Below are 8,124 nucleotides of genomic sequence, written 5' to 3'. Positions count from 1 at the left end.
GTGAAAGTGTTTAAAGAAATTGACGAAAGTCTGTGAATAAAATAAATAAGCGTAAAGCAATAAAATAAAATATCGCTGCACTACCAATAAAAAAAGCAGTATAACAAGCTCAATCTTGCGAATCCCAAGGGACCCTCCAAGGTAAAAGAGCAAAACCAGACACTGGTTTTCAACAATTAAAATAAATTAAATTCACTTTAAACAGAACACAGTTCTTTGATCACGTTCCTTTGCTAAAACTAAATAAAGTAAAATTCGAAACTAAAAGAAATTACAATTCATACGCAACTAAATAGGTTTAAAAAAAAATTTTTATGATTCATAATTTAAATTTCAATTAAATAAAATTTTTAATACGCGATTAAATTTTACCATAAAATAATTAAATTAGGAGTAAGTTTCAATATTAACGTGCTATAAAATTTTGCTACTAAACACTATTGATTATTAAGACCTATTTAAATTTTAAATCAAACATAAATTAACTAAATAATTGAACGGATCTATCAACAAATCTTAAGTGACACAATTTAAAATATTTTGTTCCCTCATTCATTTTATACACTTAAATAATTGATTCTATTGCTATAACCATACTTAGCTACGCGTAACCATACTAAACAAGTTGACTATTCGATATCACAGTAATTCTTTACCTCAATGGAAATTTCTCCTTATGGCAAATTTCAACAATTTAATTAGACCACTAGTGCTCAACTTAGAAACAGAATCTGAGGCAATAAACCGAACAGAACCTAACGCACCTAATCTAATTCAACAACACAGACAAGTCGCAAGACAACAAACACACCAACAAAACAGAAACATAATGGCACAGCCCGAACAACTAGCCGAAATCGTTCGTCAGATTCTGGCCGAACAACTTCCAACTCTCTTGCATCAAAGTCAAAGCTCTAGCTTTGATTTCGCAAATGTCGAGAACCAGGGTATTAATCCAGAACATCAACATAATTTACAAGATTTAGACAAAGTCCCCGATATTGTAAGATCTTTGCATGATTTTTCCGGTGACCCAGCTGAATTCGGTTCCTGGAAAAGGAGTGTAGATAGAATATTAGAAACTTATGCTCACACCGTAGGTACAGCAAAGTATTTCGGTATTTTGCACACAATTCGAAATAAGATAAAAGGCATCGCAGACATTGCCCTCGATTCTTATAATGTCCCGTTGAACTGGGCAGCAATCTCAAAGTGCTTAACATTACATTACGCAGACAAACGAGATATTTCCACCTTGGAATATCAAATGACAACAATATTCCAAAAGCCCAATCAGACAGTTGAAGAATTCCATCAAGTTGTTTACAGACATTTGTCTCTAATACTCAATAAAATAAGTTGCATGGAATTGGGCAGGGAATCAGAATTGGTTATGACCAAGTTGTACAGGGATAAAGCTTTAGATACCTTTATCCGAGGTCTCCGTGGCGACCTTCCCCGGTTGCTGGGCATAAAAGAACCCACTGACTTGCCATCTGCTTTGCACTTGTGCCTAAAGTTGGAAAACCAGACTTACCGTATCAATCACGCTTCGGGCAAAATTCAACAGAACAATTTTAGAAGCACACCTCAAGGGCCGCCTCCACGCCCACTACCTATACCCAATAATATGGGTTACCAAACCAGACCAATACTACCACCCAGACCCATGCCAGCAGGAGTGTTTAATGCTAACTTTGGACACCCACAATACCGACCAGCACCGAATAATTTTGGGCAACAATTCCGACAAGCTCCGATAGCACAACCCCCAGCACACCAACCGTATCCACCACCTCGTCCGATTGCAACAAAACCCCAACCACGACCAGAGCCAATGGACGTGGACAGAAGCCTTCAATCTAGGCAAATTAATTATATGAACAGGCCTCAATTTGATGCCTCTGGTAAACGACCCCCAATACCTATTACAGATCCAACCAAAAGACAAAGAAATTTTAATATCCAAACTGAAATCGAACAACAAACTGAGGCAGAACAAGGAGCACCGACAATGGCCGATTACGAACAGACCTTAGCAGAACAAAATGAACAGACAGACTATGAACAAACACTTGGTGAATACACAGAAGTGATTGACAGCAATGACCAAGAACCAGAGCATGACCATTCCTATCTCAATTTTTTAGGGTAACTGACTCTTCACTGCCATATTTTGAATGTAAGGTGAGGAGTGGAGAAATCTTAAAAATATTAATTGATACCGGCTCTAATCGAAATTATATTCAACCAAAACATGTCTCAAACCCGTTACCAAACAAAACCATATTCAATGCTGTCTCTGTAGGTGGCGATATAAAAATAACTCATCACAAAAACGCCAATTTATTTAACGATCTGAATACAATAGTTAAATTTTTCCTATTACCAACCCTCAAAACTTTTGACGCGATATTAGGCAATGACAGCTTAAAAGAATTAGGCGCAGTCATTGACACAAAAAACCAAATAATGCATTTAAAAGATGGCTCGAATATTCCCATTAAAGAAAAAAAATTTGAATCAGTCAATGTAATAATACCAAGGTTGGATCACCTTACACACAATCAGCGATTTGAATTAAATCGCTTACTCAAAAATTACCCAACCTTATTTGCCGAACCGGATGACAAACTGACCTACCTCACAAATGTGAAAGCCGAAATACGAATAAATACTGACACACCAGTTTACTCTAGATTTTATCAGTACCCAATGGCTTTAAAAGCTGAGGTTGACAAACAGATTAAAGACCTTTTAGAGAATGATATAATACGACCATCGCGTTCCCCATATAATTCACCTGTGTGGATCGTTCCAAAAAAACAGGATGCTTCCAACGTAAAAAAATATAGACTGGTCATTGATTATAGAAAACTGAATAATGTAACAATAGCTGACAAATACCCTATACCTGACATAAACGGAGTCATTGCACAGTTAGGTAATAACAAGCTTTTTTCCGTTTTAGACCTTAAAAGCGGATTTCACCAAATTCCATTAAAAGAGAAAGATATAGAAAAAACAGCATTTTCCGTAAACAATGGAAAGTACGAGTTTACTAGGCTCCCCTTTGGTTTAAAAAATGCCCCTTCAATATTCCAACGCGCCCTTGACGACATCCTTAGAGAACACATAGGAAACATTTGCTACATTTACATTGATGACATTATTGTTTTTAGCAAAGACGAAGAGTCTCATTGCAAAAATCTGAAAACAATTTTTGAAACACTAAGTGCAGCAAACGTTAAATGCCAACTAGACAAGTGCGAGTTCTTTAAGAACAAAGTAGAATTCTTAGGATTCGTTATATCAGATAAAGGAATAGAGACTAGCCCATCAAAGGTAGTAGCTATAGCTAACTATCCGAGACCAAAGACCTTAAAGGAATTAAGATCCTTCCTTGGGCTATCAGGATACTACAGGAGGTTTATACTGGGCTATGCGACAATGGCCAAGCCACTGACTGATTTGCTTAGAGGGGAAGACGGACGCATTTCAAAGGGAATGTCGGCAAAGAAATTGATTCACTTAGACGATAAAGCAATAAAAGCATTCGAACAGTTGCGCAGTACACTGATATCCAAAGATGTAATACTCCAATACCCAGACTTTGATAAGGAATTCACACTAACGACAGACGCCTCTGACTATGCGATAGGAGCAGTATTATCACAATCCAACAGACCGATTTCATTTATATCTAGAACACTTTCCAAAACTGAAGAACAATACGAAACGGCAAAGAAAGAAATGTTAGCAATACATTAGGCTGTTAATTTCTTCAAGGGATATCTTTACGGTGGTTCAAAGGTCAAAATCTATACCGATCACGAACCACTTACGCACGATTGCAATTGGAAAGGTGGAATAGCTATTAGAAGGTGGAAGTCTTATTTGGATGAATATAATAAAGAATTGCTCTACAAGCCAGGGAAAGAAAATGTAGTAGCAGACGCACTATCGAGGGCACCAAGACAAGTTGAAATTAATTCATTGACAGCAACTCAACATAGCACTCAAAGTTCTAGCCACAATTTGATATCAAATGTTGAATCTCCGATTAATGTTTTTAAAAACCAAATTTTTATACTTAAAGAAGAGCCACCTGACTATAAATTTACCCTTCCATTTCCCACATTCCATAGGCATACAGTATCGCAGCCAACATACTCAGACGATGATTTAATACAAATTTTAAGAAAACATCTTTATCCCACAGTCATTAATGGCATTCACACAACAGAAGATATAATGGGCCAAATACAACGAATTTATCCAGAACATTTTCGATCTTTTAAAGTCAGATTTAGTCAAAACCGGTAGAAGACATAGTTAATGAAACAGATCAAGACGAACTTATCCTTAAAACTCATAATAGGGCACATAGAAATGCTGAAGAGAATAAAATCCAATTATCCGAAAAATGCTATTTTCCCAAAATTAAATCTAAAATTTTAACATTAGTAAAACAGTGTCAGGTGTGCAAGGAAGGAAAATATGATAGGCATCCCACAAACCCAGAAATAATGGAAACTCCAATTCCTGAGTTTCCGGGACACACAATCCATATAGATATTTTCTCTACAGAAAAAAAACTGGTACTAACGGCAATTGAAAAATTTTCTAAACTTGCGCAAGCTAAATTAATAAATTCAAAATCAATAGAAGACATAAGAAAACCCTTACATGACATCCTATTCTATTTTGGCGTACCAAAATACGTCGTAATGGATAATGAAAAATCTTTTAATTCCGCTACAATAACTTTTATGATGAGAGACCAGCTGGGCATACAAATTTTTAAAGCACCCCCTTATAAAAGTTCCGTAAACGGACAAATAGAACGGTTTCATTCTACCCTCGCTGAAATTATGAGATGCTTAAAAACTAAACAGGTACACCGAACTTTTGAAGAACTATTAGATTCAGCTGTCTACGAATACAACTTCACAATTCACTCTGTAACGAAAAAGCGTCCATTAGGAATATTTTTTGGCAGAAATATAACCACTGACCCAGGAGAATATGACAAAAGCAGACAAGATAACATTGAAAAACTGAAATCAAAACAAGCAACAGACTTAAAAAACCATAATGAAAAACGCAATAAGATCAAAGACTATGAGCCAGGGCAAATAGTGTTTATAAAGCAAAACACAAGACTAGGTTCTAAACTTTCCCCACGGTACAAGAAAGAAACAGTAAAAGAAAATAGACATACAACTATTATCACAGAAACAGGAAGAATCGTTCACAAGAGTAACATAAAACAAGAGTAATAATACCCTCTAACTCAGTATTTTTGTCCGTTTGCGGGTATCGATCCGATCGTGAGGGATCGGCCTATACCCGTAAAAAATTAATTCGTTCACTGAATAAATGATTTTTCTTCTTCTCCTTTTCCCCATTACAGGATTTTCTTATTTTTAATGCTTCTGCCATTAGCATTGGCAAATATGGAAATCACTAATTACACCGACGCTCAAACCGTCTCAGTGTACAAAGGATTAGGGAAACTACAAATATCATCAACTAAATTAATCCATCTAATAGACCTAGAACAGCTAGAAACAGAATTGTACAAAATACGAGAACACACAATTAATGACTTAAAAGGAAGCTACCTCTACCATACACTAACACACGAAATAGCTCATTTACCGCATTAAGTACTCTGACCTCAAAATATCGCAAAGCTCGATCAATCAATTGGATTGGTTCCGCTTGGAAATTTGTGGCAGGAAATCCGGATCATGACGACTTAACTATGATCGAAAATAATTTAAATAGCCTTATAACTAACAATAACGATCAGGTAATAGTTAATAAACAACTGCAAAGTAGAATCAATAATTTAACAACAATCTCAAATATGCTTACGAACTCAATAAAAAAGGATAACAATTTTAACAATGAAATAGCAACGAGTCTGCAAAATCAGGTCAGATTGATAAAAGAAGAAATTGTAAACATTAAATATGCCATTCAATGGGCAAAAATTAACGTAATTAACACACTCCTTTTAAACGAATTTGAACTAAATGAAGTAAATAAAATATTTCAAAAAAACAATATTACCTCTTTATCAATCGAAGAAATGCTAGAATTTGTTGATGTTTCAGTATTACATAATAAAACAGCGATTATCTATATCATCAAAATACCAGAACTAGACCCCACTACCTATCAAGATATGTTGATAAAACCCGTTATAAAAAATAACTTTATTGTACACTTAGAAACGAATGAAATATTCATAGCGCATAAAGAAATCATTAATGTACCCAAAAACTGTAAAATATCCAATTACTTAAAAATATGTAAAAAAGAAAACACTGTAAATCTAAAACAAACAAAATGTATTGCTAAGTTAATTGAGGGAAAGGAAGCGCTGTGTGACTTCAGTAATGCAGAACATATTCAGAAAATAGAGGAGATCGATGGCAGCTTAATATTACTTAACAACTACACCGGCAACTTAATACACAACAACATAACTTACAATCTAAAAGGAACATACCTGGTTCATTTCTGGAACGATACCGTTCAAATAAATAGCAAGCAATTCAACAATAAAGAAAAATCTATCCTAAAACCCGGAACACCAATAATTCAAATGTCACCCATAGAAGTGGAGAGGTTAAAAATTTTGTCATTGGAATCACTGGAGGCCCTCAACATCAAAAACACAAAGCACTTAAATAACGTAACAACACACTCTACCATAAACCGCATCGCGATCTTGTGCTTACTGGGCACCGTCATACTTCTTTCAATAATCTCCAAAATCCACTTTAAGCCCAGAGAGAAAGTAACCATTCAAATTCAACAAGAGCCTCCCACGCTTAATAGTAAACTTAAGCCAAGGCCGATACAGCCCGAATTCAACAATATTCCCTATTTCTAACACCCACTTGAGGACAAGTAGGATCCTGAGGGGGGAGAGTTAACAACAGAAACTTTTGTTACTCCTCTCGACGGCCGATACAATGAACCCTTAGTACTTTTCCTGCAAGAATTGTGCAACAAAGTATTCTAAGAAATACAAGAGTTCAAAAATCCTAAATCAACAATATTATAAACATCCGCCGCGACGAACCCACGCAACACCGAAATTGCAGAGATTGCAATTCGATCCAGTTCAATCGAGTTCAAACCACTCCAATGCTCCGCCTAGCTGCCGATCACGCCATCAGCGACGACGACGACGTTCTGCCGACGCCTCTGCCAGACACCCACAGCTTACTTAGGGCTTACTCTAATTCTCAATGTTTAGTTCTTAATTTGAATCCGAAATAAAAGGTCAACCTCGCAAATTGGACTCGTTTAATTTCCACAAAGGAAAAGATTAACTTATTTGAAGTCATAAAAAATGACGAATTACGTAATGTAGTGACCTTGCATATAAAAAATATGATATGTTTCTGTAAGCATGGTAAGAAAATTTTGCAAGATATGATGTTAGCGATTTATATACTAATGGAATACTTGATTTAGGTCATTTTTTCCAAAGGCTTGAAATGCAAGCCGGTATAAATGAAATCAGCCAACTCAAAGTGGCACCGTGGGAAAATATCTTTGAACATGTTTCAATTGATAATTTCAAAATAATGGGCAATAAAATATTAAATTCATTGAGAGTAGCGCTACTCAACCCGGTGACCCTAATAGAAAAATTAAAAGAAAAAGAAGCTATATGATGATCCAATACAACCAATGGCCAAGGTCAAAAGATACTATTACTGGAAAGGTATGTCTAAAGATATAACTGAGTACATTAGAAAATGTCAGAAATGCCAAAAATCAAAAGTGACAACAAATACAATAACTCCTTTAACAATAACAGAAAAGCTTTCGACAGGGTGATAGTGGACACTATAGGTCCGCTACCAAAATCAGGAAATGGCAATGAATATGCAATCACACTAATATGTGATTTAACTAAATATCTAGTTGCCATACCAGTTGCAAACAAAAACGCAAATTCTGTCGCTAAAGCAATTTATGAATCTTTTATTCTAAAGTACGGTCCAATGAAGACGTTCATTACGTTCTTTACATGGGAACAGAATATAAGATTTCAGTTAAAAACGACTTGTGCAAATATCTTAAAATAAAAAA

Source organism: Drosophila simulans, unplaced genomic scaffold (assembly GCF_016746395.2).
Source record: "Drosophila simulans strain w501 unplaced genomic scaffold, Prin_Dsim_3.1 Segkk5_quiver_pilon, whole genome shotgun sequence".
Lineage (NCBI taxonomy): Eukaryota > Metazoa > Arthropoda > Insecta > Diptera > Drosophilidae > Drosophila > Drosophila simulans.
Note: the sequence above shows the minus strand (reverse complement) of the source record.